The sequence below is a fragment of the Gracilinanus agilis genome, chromosome 4 (genome assembly GCF_016433145.1).
Source record: "Gracilinanus agilis isolate LMUSP501 chromosome 4, AgileGrace, whole genome shotgun sequence".
Lineage (NCBI taxonomy): Eukaryota > Metazoa > Chordata > Mammalia > Didelphimorphia > Didelphidae > Gracilinanus > Gracilinanus agilis.
In genome coordinates this window covers 148,298,096-148,315,626 of record NC_058133.1, presented here as the reverse complement: position 1 = coordinate 148,315,626, position 17,531 = coordinate 148,298,096, and positions in this window count along the sequence as shown.

The window sequence follows — 17,531 nt, the reverse complement described above, 5'->3', positions numbered from 1 at the left end:
TTTTTTTGTTATTTTAATGGTCTTAATAGCATGGACTACATGTTCTTTGGTATTGAATCCTTTGGAGAGCAACTGATACTAAGAACTTCAGACTAATCCACTTATAATAATATATCATTCTGTAAGTGGTCATCCTGAAATATTGATAAAATGTAGCCTTCTTAACATATATCTCTGGTATTAGGAGACAACAGTAAACACACTTTGTCTTTGGTACCAATTGTTGTCCCTTTTCTTGATCCCATTTATCTTTTTTGCCCTCTTTGCTTGAGAACTCAGTTCTGTATACTATTCTGTATATTATTCTGTATATATTAATATACTCAATTTTGCCCTCTCAGAGCATCAGTCCACATTTTTAGCCACCTTGTTCTGTCCCATTTCCATCAAAACTTGAATAAGTTGTCTATAAGAAAATTAAATGAGTTCATATGAAGTGTTGTTTTTAATAACAATATTTCCTAAATTGTGTTCCAAGGAACTTGGTGTTTTGGAGAATGTGAATAGGAGTTTCAAGAGTAGATTTCTGTGTTCCAATTTTTTCATTTAAAATATGATAGATGTAATTATGTGTATGAAAAACTCCTTCTATGTACATTTTGATATAAAAATCAGCTTAATTTCTTCCCTGATTTCCTCAACTCTCATTTATTCTGGAGGTATTTTAGATATCAAGTTCCCTAGAGCAACCTCTTCAATTGCTAAGTTACATTTGGGAAATATTGAACTAATAGAAAATATCATGATACTTGAGAAAGTGATGAACTTAAAGTCACTTGAAGTTTGAATTTGACTCTTCTAGTTACTAATGATATCACCTTGAGCTAATCACTTAATCTTTCTTAGACTCAGTTTCCCTGTCTGTAAAATGAGAAAATTGTGATTCCTTCTAGCTCTAGATCTATCAACACTGCAGCATTTTGAGAGACTTTGAATCCTAGAAGTTCAGTTATAAGGAATCTCATTGGCTATTTACCCAACTCATAATTAAAAAAATAAGATCCTTTAATAGTATGCTCTAGAAGTGATCATCCAGAGTTTCCTCCATTAAAAAGTGAACTTGCCTCCAAGGCATCCCATGCCATCTTTTGACATCTGTCTTCCTGCATTAATTTCTGACTTCTTTATTTTTGGCACGACCAATTATTTTTAATAAAAGTCCTGTACAATACTGAAAACTACAATGTCTTAATCTCAAAGGATCGGTTTTAAGTGACAAAATTTCAGGCACAGAATGAAGGGGGAGATATTTTTGTTTCCCTTGTTTCAATCATAAAACGTGACTATCTGCTTCTTCCTACTTGTTGAGATTGACTTTTTTAATGTGTCCGACATTTATAATATTGGTACACTCTGTGGATTATGTATTCATGACAGACATTTAATACTGGGATGGCTTTCTCATATCTCTTAATATGCCTTCAAACTGTCTTCTTCTGTCATTGGTTGTCACTGATATGAGCACAGTGATATGTTGGAGCATGACCCAGAGGAGGGAGCTTCAAATCATGAATGAAAGAAAAAGCACTTGTTAAGTATGTACCTGTGTGCCAAGCCCTTTTCTAAGTGCTAGAAATACCAAGACAGAGAGGTGCTGCAGTGAATAGAGTACTGAGCTTGCAATCAGTAAGACTCATCTTCATGAGTTCAAGTCTGGCCTCAGACACTGATTAGCTGTATGACCCTGAGCAAGTTGCTTTACTTTGTCTGCTTCAGTAAATCATCTGTAAAAGGATATGGAAAAGGTAATGACAAATCACTCCAGCATCTTTGTCATGGCAATCCCAATGGGGCCATAAAGAGTTAGTTAGGACTGAAATGATAACAACAGAAATACGCAGGTTTAAGTGATGTTAGGTCTTTTGTTAAAGGAACTTACGTTCTAATAAAAGGAGAGATATTTTGCTTTGGAAAGTTATTCAGCAGGTGAATAACCACCATGCAGAGCTGCCCTGTTTCAAGAAGTAATGGAAACATTTTCCTCAGAGATCTTTTTTTTACAAGAGAGGAAAGTATTTATTAATTATAGACCAAATTGACATCTTCCATGCTGCTCCCATCTGCTTCAGATGTTCAGACTGGACAGTTTTCAAATGACAGCAGATGTCCCAGCTAGCAAAAATTAATCAAATGGAAACTATGCCATCACTTAGCTGCATTTTGGAGACCTGAATGCAAGCTATAATACTCTTCTTGATCACTGCCCTTGTTTCCTCAGTTGAACATCAATTTTTCTGAACAAGAAATACTATCTATTTAGCTCCCCTAAAATATTCCTTTACTCCTCATAAAGGACTTTGATGATTGTATCTTATATATCTCTCTAGTTGATATTGAAACTTTATGAGCATTTTCATCAGCTCCATTTCAGTGTCTGAAAGGACTGCATTTATATTTTTAATGTTTAAGTTCCTCCAAAGAAAGAGGTTTCAATCCATCCCTGACATTTTTGATGTGACCTTGCAAGACTTCCTTAACTGGTCTACAGGGCAGAAACAATTTTATTCAGAAATTGTTGCACATGTAATGCACAATGACAGTGACCTCTCTGGTCAACATTAAAGTAAAAAATATTATTCACAAGTTCCAAAACTAAATAAGTATAAAAAATAAAAAATTAATATATAATAGAATTTTCAAGCTCCATTTTTATGTTTGAAGTTCTTGTTTTTCTGAAAAAGTTTACAAAGACCCATAACTATACTAAGACTCTTGTGACTTCCTGAATTAAAATGGGCCAATGCTTCTCAGAATGGACCTATAGAGGCGAGTATCTAGGGCCAGTTTAATGAATAAACTTTTATTTAGTGGCTACATAGTACACTATGTGACAGTCATTGTGCTAGCGCTAGAGAAAGAATGAACAATTTCAATTCACATGGAGTTTACATTTTAATGGGGGAGTAAACAAGGACATATGGAAGTATGTAGAGAATAAACATAAATATATACAATTAATACAAAGTAGTGAAATACAAAGTAGTTAGGGAGGTAGGGTACTAGTAATCTGGAATCAGGAAAGACTTTATCTTGAAGGTGATGAGTATTTTGAAGGGAGAGAGGAATTTTTTGAAGAGGTAACACTTGCCTGGCATTTGGATACTACGTACATGAGCACTAAGAAAGGAGTGAGTGGGTGCCTTTGGATACTGTAGTTGATGGGAATTTTGTTTATTGTGGGAAATATTTTCTGGATACTAAATGTTATATTGGCGCTATAGAGAAGAATAAAAAGATGATATTGAGGGGCTGAAAAGCAAATTGTATGAAGAAAGATTGAGATGACTTAATATTTTTCTTAATATGCTTAGAGACTATCCTACAGTAGGAACAAGTCACATGTTCATTTATCTCCATAGTATTCACAATTTTTCAGTGTAAACGACATTGTCTGTGCCCTTGAGGAGTCATCTCATGGATAAGTCAAGATAGTAAGACAAATACACACATACACATACATAGGCAGCTAGGTGGTATATTGGATAGAGTGCCAGGTCTGGAGTCAGGAAGACTCATCTTCCTGAATTCAAATATGGTCTTAGACATTTACTAGCTGTGTGACCCTGGGCAAGTCACTTTATCCTGTTTGCCTCTGTTTTCTTATCTGTAAAATGAGGGAGAAGGAAACAGAAGACTACTCGATTTTCTTTGCCAATAAAACCCCAAATAGGGTCATGAAGATTTGGACACAACTGAACAACTATATTTATATATAAAAATATATAAATCTAGGAATTTTTATACATAATTGCTCTTAAGAGAAAGTCAATGTAGTCTTTATGTCAAGAAAAAAAATTCCTAACAATTAGAGTTTCCTTAAATCAGATGGGTTGCTTTGAGAGTTGATGAGTTTCCCCTCATTGTAGTCTTTAAGAAAATGCTGAATGAAAATTTGTCATGTTAAAGCACGATTTCCCTTTATGTATAAGCTGCATTAAATGGCTACTTCAATTCCTTCCAACACTCAAATTCTGTGATTCTATTGGATTCATAACCAACACAGGGGAAATCTTTCTTTGGAGTCTGCCAATCAGGAAATCTTAGAAATCAGAGAAAAAGTTTCTCATTCAGCCTAGGCACATGGATTACTTGAAACAAATGTTAAGTGATAATGGAAGGAAGATCATCTTTGTTTAGGATTGTACTGTGGGCTTGCCCCTATAACAACTCTTACTATTTTATACACCAACAAGATTTGGCATTGACTCAATAACATACTTTATTGAGTCCTCACTTCATTCACTCATTCTCTTATTCATTTGACAAGCATTTATTAAGTACCTACCATGTTGCAGGTACTGTTTTTGGGAATGGGTGATACAAAGTCAGAAGTAAACAGTCCCTGACCTTAAGGGGCTTACTTTCTTTCTGTATAAAATAAATATACAATATCTACAAACTATTATGAATGGTTACCTCTTCTTTTAGCTGAGGTTTCTTATTTCCCAGCTTTGCCTGCTGGAGGGGACACTGACTTTTCTCCGTCTTTCCTATTCTGCTTTCTGAAAAGTTTCGTTGTTAAGCCATTTGAGTCGAGCTCAACTCTTTGTGACCATTTTTTGGGGTTTTCTTGGTAAAGATACTGGATAGTGGTTTGACATTTCCTTCTCTTACTCATTTTTACAGATGAGGAACTGAGGCAAAGAGAGTTAAGTGACTTGCCTAGGATCCCTCAAGTAGTAAATATCTGAGGCTGGATTTGATTTTGGGCTCTCCTGATTCTAGGGCCAGCACTCTATCCATGTGTCACTTAGCTGCCCAGTTTTCTGAAAATAGCTTTTTGCTTTTTTTCCCTCTTCCAAATCTTAAAGAGAAACTTGGTAATAATATAATAGCTAATATGTACGTTGTATTTTCAGGTTTTCAAAGTGCTTCATATATTATCTTATTCGATCCTCACAACGACCCTTTGAGATTAGTTATTTTTATCCTCATTTTACAGATGAAAAGGCTGACACTGAAAGATATAAAATGTCTTCTCCAGAGTCATACTGTTAATAAGTGTCCAAGGCAAGATTCATATTCAGGATTTCCTGATTCTGAGTCCAACACTCTTGGTGCCCTACCACCTAGCTGCTTCATGATAGGGTTGGAAGGAACTGGGCATGTTTAGCCAATTTAGAGAGCAGCTAGGTAGCATAGTGGGTGGAGTGTCAGGCTTAGAGTCAAGAAGACTCATCTTCCTGAATTCATATTTGGCCTCAGTCACTTTCTAGCTCTGCAACCTGGGCAAGTCACTTAACACTGTTTGTCTCAGTGTCCTCATTTGTAAAATAAGCTAGAGAAGTAAATGGAAAACCAATCCAGTACCTTTGCCAAGAAAACCCCAAATGATTGAAAAGACTGAAAAACAAAAAAAGCCTATTTAGAAGAGAGAATTCAGGGGCCACATGAAGCTGTCTTCAAGTATTTGAAGGGCCATCATGTGGAAGAATGATTTAACTTATTCTGTTTGGCTCTAACAGATGTGTTTTTAAGAGGCCAATTTGGGCTTAATGTCAGGAAAAACTTCCTAACAATTAGAGCTTCCAAAAATGGAAAGGGCTACTTTGAGAGGTGATGGGTTCCTGCTCATTGTAGTTGTCAAGCAAATGTTGAATGACCTTTTGTCTGTTAATGTTACCGTAGAGATTCCTTTCATGCATAGGCTAGACTGGATGGCGTGTAATTAGAATTTTGTACCCTAGGACTTCATTTCCTAGAATTCCTCCTTCATCCCCACATTATATCTTTACTTTTTGTAGATAAAAGTTTCTGTAACTCCTCCCTCTCACTCTTCTTCTCTTCCCCAACTGCAATCAGGATAAACTTCTCTTTACTCACTTTTTTTCCATTTCCTCAACTCCAAGTGATGATTAATAAATCTTATAAAATATAAAAACTGGAGTTATTAGATATTAATTTTAATCATACAATGGCAAACATATTCTTTCCAGATTTCCAACTGTATGATTCTGTGGGTTGACATAACTAATTAAATGAACCCTGCTAGTCTTAGAAGTCAAAGACAATAGTTGCTTTATGGTTAAGAGCATTGGGTCTGGAATTGGGAAGATCTGAGTTCAAATCCAATTTCAGACATTTCCTAACTGGGCAAGTCATATGACCCTGTTTACATCCTTGTTGATAAGGCTTAAAGGCTGTAGTGGAAAGAGCACTGGCTTTGGAATCAGAGGATTTGGGTTTGAATCCTGTCAATACTTTTTTTGTGACTTTAGACTGTCTAGTTCACTTCTTTAGGCTTTTGTTTTCTCATTCACAAAGTAAGCAGGGCAGAGTAGACAATTTCTAGGTTCCCATCTCTGATCTTTCAAACAAACCTAAAACAAATCAGATTATGACTTCAGAAAGAACTTGGTAAACTCTCTTTTTATTGCATTCACTTGTAGATTAACTTCTCAACACAATTTCTGTTTGAGAAATGCTCTACTTCATGTGGACGTATGCTCCTTCTTTGTCAGCTTAATGTTATGATTATTCCTATCTTTAGAAATACTGGAAAACAACTTCTTATATCTTAGGTTAGACTTGGGCAGATCTACTCCAGCAGAATATGTTAACAAATTTTTTGACTGAGATATGTTGGCATTTTCATGCTTAGGATTTAAAAGGAACTATTATGTAAAATAATAGAAACCAACTCTTCGTTCTCTGATTGGCTTTAATAGGAGATATATACTCTGAAAAGGACATATGTGCTGAGGAAAGTGTACATGTGGCCCATTCTTGATGCCAGGACCAGATTGTTACTAATGTTGTTTTCAAGCATTTTGGCCAATTTTAGACGTGACTGCATGAAAGCAACATTAAACAAAAGTACGGTTGCATGAGAGCTTCTTTCAGACACAGCAGGCACTATTCCAAAATAAGGAAGAAATGACCAAATTGGGTATCAGCAGTTTGTTCCTAACAACAGCAAATATTTATTGATGACTTCCCAGTATGTGGTACAACCATATGGATGTAGGGTAAGAGCTGTTCGCATGCTATGAATGAGTGGATATTCTGAAGGAGCTGTCAGTGAAGTTCTTTGCAAGAATTCTTCAATCTTTCCTATCTCTGATTTCATTCTTATGAGCAATCTCATCATTGGTACAGATTGTAAACCTCCCCAGTGATTCCCAAAGTGGGCGCTACTGCCCCCTGGCAGGTGCTGCAGCAATCCAGGGGGCCGTTGATGGCCACAGATGCATTTATCCTTCCGATTAATTGCTATTAAAATTTTAAAAAATTAATTTCCAAGGGGCTAAGTAATATTATTTTCTGCAAAGGGGGCAGTAGGCCAAAAAAGTTTGGGAACCACTGCTCCACACCTTAGTAAACAGTTCTTGTAAGTTAATGCAGCCAAAACAAAGTAGTCACACCTGTCTGAGAGATCAGGCTTTTGGTAATGAATATGAAGAGAAGCAAAAAAAAAAGATTGGTACCTTGAAAAGAAAGTTCAAATAATGGAGCAATCAAAAGAACATTCACAACAGTCTTTAAATTTTTGAAGGTAAAGATAGACAAAAGGAATGTATGACAAATGGGACCTTGAAGTGACTATTTCTCCAAAAGGGCAATGAAGGCAGAATTAATAGATTTGTCCAAAGTTGTACATGTATACCTTTGAATAAGTAACTTCTTATTATTGAGAGTCCCTTGGATAGCAAGGAGATCCGCAATTAAAGAAATCATCACTTGAAGGTCAAATAGGGAAGTCGATACTTAAATACTTTGTCCATATAAAGACAAAACGAGACTCATTGAAAATGCCCTTGATGTTGGGAAAGATTGAATACAAGAGAAAAAGGGGATGGCAGAGGATAAAATGGGCAGATAGTGTTGTGGAAGTAATGAACATAAATTGGACAGACTTCAGGAGATGGAAGGGAATGGAAGGGTCTGTTGCGCTCCAGTCTATGGAGTCACAAAGAATTGGACATAACTGAATAACAACAAACCCTTTAAGTATCTTGTAATTCAAGGAGGATGGCCTGCTTGTAGAACACAATGCTCCATCTTCTGCCTCAGTGCATTTTCCATGGCTGTTCCCAGTACCAGAGATGCTTTGTCTCATCATGTAACAGAAATGCTTTATCTTCTTTTCTCCAAAACCCAGCTCAAATCCCATCTTCTGTAGACCTTTCTTGATCCCTTTAGTTGCTGCCCATGACTTCTTCCCCTTTCAGGTTGCCTTCATCCTACTCATTGTATATCTTGTTTGTACCTAATTAGTTATATCTTCTCTCCCCCAAAATAATTAAGTGCCTTGAGAGCAGGGACTATTTTTGCCTTTGTTTTCCCAGTTCTTATCCCAGTGCTTGACACATAGTAAATGTTGAATGCCTGACCTTTTTATCTCTTTATTCTCATAATATCAGATGTTTTCAATATTTGGTTAGTTTTGCTGATCTTCCTCCTACTTATTCTTTATTATAGTAGATGGCTTTTTGGAATGAGATGTATTGGAAAATGTTGATATAATGAAATCACTAAAATTCATTTCTAAAAACTGTGTTTCAGACCCACAAATATGGGCTACACAATCATGCCCATTAAATTCTCTACCCTTTCTCTCCTCTAACTCTTTACCTGCCCCACACCCTCCAAATATACTCTACAAAGGAGGCAAGGACATCAGCCCATGGCAACCAAAAATGTTGCTCATGGGCACAAATACCCACTAGAATAGATAAAATGGTATCTTTCCCCAAAGCTGGTTGTAATGAAGGCACTTGGAAACTCTTAAGGTATTCTGTATAGGTGAGTTTTATTACTATATAAAGCAACAAATATTTGTAAAGTGCCTATTGTATCTAGACCTGTGAGACTGGCATTGGATGACATATGTATTTCAGAATAAAAAGCTTTTATCACAAAGAATTTAAGGTATGATGGGAGAAAACCTCTACCCACACAAATATGACAAATGTACTGGAGAGTTACAAAAGTTGTAAGGTATGATTGTGAAAATCATTACTTGTTGGAGCAGGGTGAAATCAGAGTCATCCATGAGGATTTAGCATTTAAAATGAGTTTTAAAGAATAGTTGTATTTCAAAGGGGCAGCCAGGTGGTACAGTGGATAGAATGTTAGGCCTAGATTCAGGGAAATCTAAATTAAAATTTGGTCTCAGAAACTAGCTGTGTGACCCTGTGCAAGTCATTTCACCCTTTTTGCCTCAGTTTCCTCATATGTAATATGAACTGGAGAAGGGAATGGGTAATTACTCCAATATATTTGCCACTAAAAGAAAACCACAAATGAAGTCACCAAGAGTGATACAACTACTATCAAGGCCAATACAACTAAAATAAATGAAGAAATATTTCAAGAGTTGCCAAGTCTTTTTCTTTCTAACTTCAGAATATCTTTCACATTCAAATTTTGTAGTAACACAAGTTCTGTAGTAACACAGCTATGACCTTACTACAAGCCTTTTTACTGCTTAAATGGATTATCACAGCAACCTATTCTGTGGTCTCTCTGACCCAAGTCTCTCACCACCTCTAGTTCATCATAAGTTCCTTGGAGTTCTGAATCTTCACATTGCTGATAATAGTTAATTAATTCACAGTTTCTTTATACATTGTTGCTGCCCCTGTGAACAATTTTTCTGGTTCTGTTCACTTCACTTTGCATCACTTTATATATGTCTTTCCAGGATTTTTGTGTACTGTTTTCTTTTTGAAACCTTTCCTGATTTCCTCCAACTTATAATGATCTTCCTCCATACTACCATACATTAAATTACTTTGTATTTATTTTCTTCACATTTATTCCCTATAAACATACATATATACTTGAATCTTCCATAAGATGTTAGATCCTTATGAGTAGGGATTACTTTATTCTTTTAGTTTGTGTCTCCAGCACATAGCACATAGCATGATGGCACATAGTAGATGCTTAATAAATACTTGTTAATTATTTCGTTCATTATGTTCCAGGCATGGAGATTAAGGGAGCACAGTGAATGTTTTGGGTGCAAAAAATAGTCTTGCTTGGCTGTTGGATAGAGAGTGTGAAGGAGTGTAATATGAAAAACTAAGTATCATTGAATCATTATTCTGTACCTGTTACAGAATTTTGAGTTCTAACTAGCCCAACCTTCTCATTTAAAAGTTAGGAAATTGAGGCACAGAGATTTTAAGTGACTTGCCCAGGGTCATATAAGTTGTGTTTATACATAGCATTCTTTTCACTTTTCCAAATAGTAAATTAGAATTGAAAAGACAATTTATTTTATTATATTAATTTGATCCTTGATTGCCTTTTGGCCCTTGCATTGTGAGTTTCTACTTAATGATCCAACTAAGATTTGTTACTAAATTCACAGAACATGCTGCTAAGAGCTACAGACTGATTCACACATGGGTCTATTTCCTTTGCTCTATCCTGTAGGTATAGATTATACCCCTATTGTCAGATTGATTGTTAGTTCATGCTATTGGACCTAAGATGAGTTGACCAAAAGAATGTGAATTATTCCTTACAAATCCATCAATGTTGCTGTGAGAAACAAAACAAAACAAAAACTTAATGACAAGAATTTTATAAAGGAGACTTCCTTTTAGACATAAAATAAGAAAAAGCAAGTAATATAGAGAAAATATAAATTATTTGGATCAGATGGTAGAGTGCAAAGAACATGAGATTAAGATTCATAATGCCTCAATCAGAATCTCAGTTCTTGTTACATTTTGTGTTACCTTGAACAGTAATTTCATTCATTTGGGGCTTAATACTCTCATTTGTGTTTTAAAAAAAGGAAGGGATTGATTAAGATAATCTTCCAGGTCCCATTCAGTTCTACCCTTCCAACTTTATAGATATATGTATAAATTTTATTCTTTTTCAGTCTAACTCTATGACTTTTGAGGTTTTCTTGGCAAAGATTTTGCAAAGAGTGATTTGCCATTTCCTTCTCTAGCTCATTTTACAGATAGGGAAACTAAGGCAAAGCAGATTAAGTGACTTGTTCTGTGTCACATAGGTAGTCACCTTCTTGAGCCATATTTGAACTTATGAAGATAAGTCTTCCTGACCTAGGTGCCCTTGCACCACCTAGCTGCCTTGGTCTCAATTAAGAACTTTTCTCTTATCCATCTGATCCATAGATTTTTAAATCATCCTTGTCCTCATATCTGATTTGAAGGACACTTTTCTATTTGATTTGGCAGGCCAAAGGAAAGAAAGAATGGAACATGGAACGTGTTCAGCCTGACTAACACGACATTGTAAAAATTCTGCTGTCATCCATGAGAGGGAGACCAAAAAAAAAAATAGCAATGAAAGCTGCTGATGTGAAGAAGAGTGGGAGAGTGAATATACTTTGGATTAGTTCCTTGCGTGGAAGTTTAATTTTAAAAATAGCAGCATGAGGTTTTAGCAAAGAAAACACAACTTTCTTTAAAAAATTATTGATATCTTTATTTTTACTTTATTTAAATGCCTCCACAATATACTTTTCCTTCTCTGCCCCTGAGATCTGCTTATATAATAGAATTGTTTTTGAAAATGGGGGAAATTCAGTAAAATCAAACAATGCATCAAAAAATATGAAAATATGTGCAATTATCCATACCTGTCGATCTCCCTGGAGTGTTTTTTCATTATTGACATCTATTTCTTTTTATATTATTTAGACCTTTGCATCATAGATAACAGAATTTTTTGGAAAAAGAAAAGAGGAAAAAGAGGGGGAAAAATCAGCAAAAGCAAAAACTAGACACAGGGATAGCCATTAATTTTAGGATTTAGGAGGTGGAGATTTCTGTGAGAGAAGTAGCAAATAAATTAGTATAGTTGCCTAGTAGAATGCCTGGAAGTAACTAAAATCAACTAATAGTAAATATTTTTAAGAGTCACCTATGTGCCAGGCACTGTGATTCTAAGTGCTAGGATAACAAATAGGGAAATGAAAGTTAGTCTTTGCCTATGAGAAGATCACAATCCAGTAGAGGAAAATAATCTACAAAAGGAAGCTGGAAATTGGAGGAGGTTGATTGCCATAGGATATCTACCATAGGGATGTGATGTTGATGGCATAGATGGTAGAAAATGAAGAGTTGGAAATTTTAGCCTTCTAAAGGAAGGTTTCAGAAGAAGTTTTTTTTTGTTTGTTTTTCCCCTGCCCTACAAGTCATAAGTGAGAAGTAACTGAGGAAGAGTTGAATACCAAATATAAAAAAGCAGTTTCCATGATAATGATATATGTGAAGATTCATTATCCTATGGGAACTAAGATGTTGGAGTTGAGACCAAGCAGAGCAGCCAGTGGGAAATGAAAAGTTGGAAAATGTGAGAAGCTTTTAAAGGTTGTTTGAAAGGGACTAGGTTGTGAAGACCTTCAAAAGCTAATCATCTTAATCATCCTTGCTAACATTTATTTATTTGTTTGTTTATTTTTAAACCCTCACTTTATGTTTTAGAAGAAATGATGAATGTCAATTCCAAGGCAGAAGAGCAGTAAGGGCTTAGTAACTGGGGTTGTGACTTGCCCAGGGTCACACAGCTAAGAAATATCTGAGGTCAGATTTCAAGCTAGTTTCTCCCAACTCCAGACTTGGCATTCTATCCACTGTGTTATCAATTTGCTCCCATCATTAACATTTATATAATATCTAATATGTGCTAGTTACTATACTAAATTCTTTACAATTATTTTCTTCTTTAATTCTAACAATAACTTTGGGAGGTGGGTGCCATTATTAGCCCCATTTCACAAATGAGGAAACTAAGGTAGGCAAATGATAAGTGATTCATGTAGGGTCACACAGGTAGTAATTTTCAGAGGCTGGATTTGATCACAGGTCTCCCTGATTCCAGACCTGCTGTTCTATTCATCATGCTGCCTAGCTGTTCCTGAATTCTAGTTATAAAGAAATACTGGAATTTAATGAATAAGAGATAGCCTGGTCAGGCATGTTTTAGAAAGATCACTTTGATCCACTGGGTTGAGGATGGATTGAAATAGGGAGAGAACTGAGGGAAGATGAGACGAAGTAGAAAAGAATTTTAATAGAATTGGCACAAATGATTTAAGCCTGTACCAGGGTGATCACAGCACCAGAAGAAAAAATAGGGAGGGGAAGTTAGAGTAGCTAGAGCTCTAGGCCTGGAGATAGGAGGCTCTGGGTTCAAATCTGATATTAGATACTTCCCAGCTGCTTGAACCTGGGGGAGCTGCTTAATTCCTTTTGCTTAGCTTTTACCCTTCTTTTGTTACTAAGACAGAAATAAAAGGAAAGAAGGAAGGAAGAAAGAAAGAAAGAAAGAAATAGAAAAAGGAAGAAAAGGAAAGAAAGAAAAATGAAGGAAGGAAGGAAGGAAGGAAGAAAGGAAGGAAGGAAGGAAGAAAAGACTTGGACTGGTATTGAGGATGTAAGGGTGAAAAAGGGGTTTTATGAGTTCAATATATTAAAAACGGTCACCAGAGGATTGAACTATTATCAATCCTCAATTAAGAATAATCTCAAATCAAAATTGACTTTTATGTAAATTTATTTACATGAGAAGAGAAAGAAGAAGTACGGAAATAAGAATCTATCCCACTCATTAGTTCAGGTAGATCTTAACCTTCAGCAGAGGTTTAAAGGGTCTGAGACCTGGAGGTGAATGGAGCAAACTTCATTCACAGAGTCTATAAAAGGAAGTTTCTTAATACAAGTTCAGGAAGATTCAGTCTTTAAACTCACCACGTGGAACAGTCTCGGTCACCAACCAGCAAAGATCCCTCAGGTTCCCTTCACCAAACCAGCCACAGCCTCACTCACTCACGCCCTCTTTGGAAGGGTTCACATATATATCACTTCTAGTGCCTTCCCTTAGCCTCCATGTCCAATCACAATTAGAGGCTTTCTCATACAAAGCTTAGGGGGCAGTACGTTGATTCTGATTTGTTACTCATTCTAGCACACATGGGTTAGGACCTCCCAGAATTGGAAGGTGCTCTCACCTTTGGTGATTAAATCTAAAGGGCAGTGTAGACTTAATTTAATTATCATAGGACCCTTGTGAAGGCAGAATTGATAGAACTTGGTCTTGGTAATTTTGCAAATGGAAGAATATATGAAGGGGAGAGAAGTATAATAAGCCTAGAAAGCTAGGAAGGGAACCAGTCGTGATGGCCTTCAAAAGCCAAATGGAAAAGTTTATATTTAATTATGGAAATAATAGGGAGCCATTGGAATTTATTGAGCAAGGGACTGAAGTCATAAGGCCTCCATTTTAGGAAAATAGATTTGACTATTTAGGGAAAATGTGAAGATGTATTGAAGTAAGGCCTTAATGGTGTTTATTCAATCTAATTGTCTGAATTGAAATGAAATAAAAGTATTTTTTGGAAACTGGAGAGTTAATGAAGTAATATGAGGAAAATGTCTCAGAAGTTAAGAGAACTGGGTTCATTTAGTAACCTTGGGGAAAATGCACCATTTTTATGCAAAAAAATTTCCCCCTCAGGGTGACCAAATGATTAACAAAGATTATTGAAAACTACTTTGCAATTTCCACCCATAAAGCAGGTAAGCAAGAATAGCTAAAGTAGCAACATAGCCTGTGAGGCAGGAAACAACTTGAGACATCTAGGTCAAATCCTGACCAGAAGATGGAGACAGCCCAGAACCCTGAACCCAAGGGCTTGTCAACTGCTTTGATGGGTACTGCAATTCATCTGTCTTTCAGGTGGGTTCTGTGATTTTAGCTGTGTTGACAAGATATCCTACTATGTTATAAATACTTTTATACAATCTCTGTTGTCTTGTTTCTTAATTAAAAAGTAATAAATATTAAGGTTTAATAATCCATATAGAACAAGTAGAGATAACTTTTTTAAAGTAAGTGCCTTTACAAAAAATCAAGTTATTCCCCAATTGACAAATGGTCAAGGGACATGAATAGACAATTTTCACATGAAGAAATCTAAACTATCAATAAGCACATGAAAAAGTGTTCTAAATCCCTCCTGATTAGAGACATGCAAACTAAAACAACTCTGAGGTACCACCTCACACCTAGCAGACTGGCCAATATGGCAGCAAAGGAAAGTGATAAATGTTGGAGGGAATGTGATAAAATTGGGACACTAATACATTGCTGGTGGAGTTGTGAATTGGTCTAATCATTATGGAGAGCAATTTGGAATTATGCCCAAAGGGCTTTAAAAGAATTCCTGCTTTGTGACTCAGTCATACCACTGCTGGGTTTGTACCCCAAAGAGATCATAAGGAAAAAGTTTTTTACAAAAATATTTATAGCCATGCTCTTTGTGGCGGTAAAAACTTGGAAAATGAAGGGGTGGCCTTGATTGGGAAATGGCTGAACAAATTGTGGTATCTGATGGTGATGGGATATTATTGTGCTGAAAGGAATAATGATCTGGAGGAATTCCACGTGAACTGGAAAGATCTCTAGGAATTGATGCAGAGTGAAAGGAGCAGAACCAGGAGAACATTGTACACAGAGACTGATTCATTATGGCACAATTGATTGTAATGGACTTTTCTACTAGAAGCAATGCAACGATCCAGGACAATCCAAAAGAACTTAAAAATCTGTGGGAATAGAAACACAGAAAAAGAAAAAAAAACAACATATGATCAATCACATGGTTTGAAGGGGATGTGATTGGGGTTGTGATGTTAAAAGATCACTCTACTGCAAATATGAATAACATGGAAATGGGTTTTGAACAATGATACATGTATAACCCAGTGGAATTGCTTGTCAAGCTCTGGGAGGGGGGATGGAAGAATGGTGGGGAAAATCATGAATCATGGAACTATAGAAAGATATTCTAAATTAATTGAAGATAAAAAGAAAAATAATAAAGTAAATGCCCTCAGAAGATGTGACCTGTATAAATTCACCTTGTAGTATAAACCATTTTCTAAGAGTAGTTTAGGGTCAGGAAAGGAGAGAGAACAATTGAGTCAGTTAGGCCCTGGAGGAAAATCAGAAGAAAGAAAGCTCAGAAAGGAGAAGTTGAGTTCACTATAGTTAAACTGCTTAGATTTCTAAGTGATTTCCTTTCTTCAAATAACCAATCAAACATTTATTAAGTGCCTACTATGGACCAGTCACTGAAAAGCACTGGAGATACAAAAAGAGGCAAAAGACAGTTCCTTACAATCTAACTGGGGAGACAACATGCAAACAAATCAATACAAGGCAAATAATACATAGGAAAAATAGGAAATAGTTAAGAGAAGGAAGACAGTAGAATTAAGAAGGTTTGGGAAAGAACTTCTGTCAAAGAAGAAACTTAAAGGAAACCTGGGGAGTCAGTAAGCAAAGATAAGAAGAGAGAAAATTTCAGGGATGAGGGACAGTTAGAGAAAAATGCCCATTTCTGAGAGATGGAGTATCTTGCTCAAAGAACAGGAAAGAGGTCAGTGTCACTGAATCAAAGCTGATGAGGGTCTGTAGCTACATGGTGATAATGTTATAGGAGAGAAGGTGGCATATTCAAGAGATGTCACAAAGGTAAAATTGACAGGCCATGACAGCAAACTGGATATGGGGGAGTGAGAGAGAGTGAGGAATCCTGGATAGCCCCTGAGTCAGGGGTTGGCAACATATGGCTCTCTACCTCCCAACTGGACAGTCCGGGCAGAGCCCCAGGATGTGCCCCAGGGGGCCCTTCAGCCCCCACCCCATATTCCAGTTTCTTCTGCCTCCATCCTCCTCCTTCTGCAGGCGTTTATGGCTCTCACTGCCAAAAAGGTTGCCGACCATTGCACCTGAGTTATGTGTATGAGGGACTGGCAGGAAAATGTTGCCCTCTACAGTAACAGGGGAGGTAGAAAGTGGAGAAGGATGTAGGGGACAAGATAATGAGTTATGTTTTGGATATAATGAGTTTGTGATATTGACTGGATAGCCAATTTGAGATGTCTGAAAGGCAGTTGGAGTTGTTAGATTGTCAATAAGGCAACAAACAAGATAAGGTGCATTTATTATGTATTTGCTATATGGAGACAAAGCAGCTAGATGGCTCAGTGGGACAGAATGCTGGATCTGGAGTCAGGAAGATCTGAGTTGAAATCTGAATTTAGACATTTACTGGCTATGTTAATCTAAGCAAGTCACTTTATCTCTGTTTGTCTTAAGGAGAAAGGAGGAGAAAAACATCCCAAGCCACTTCAGTATCTTTGCTAAGAAAACCCCATGGACAGTATTGGTGTGTTATGATCTACAATCACAAAAATTTGGAAACAACTAAGCAACAAATATGCCAGACACACTTATAAGGAGTGGGGTTAGAAATATAAACAAGAAGAAGGGCTATCCTGTCCCTCAAGGACTTTATATTCTAATGGGAAAAGACAAAAAGTAGTTGAAAAAGGTAGGGAGATACCTATTTTGGGGTGTAATGGAGAATCCTGTTGTTGGAAACACAGATGGAAAGAGAATGAAGAATGGGTGACCTGGATCAGTCTCCAAAATGATGGCCCCCTAGAAGGAAATCAGCATGGGAGAAGTGGGTCAGCATGGAGGAAGGAAGTTTCAGGATGAAAAGATTCAAGGAATTGAATATTTCCGCA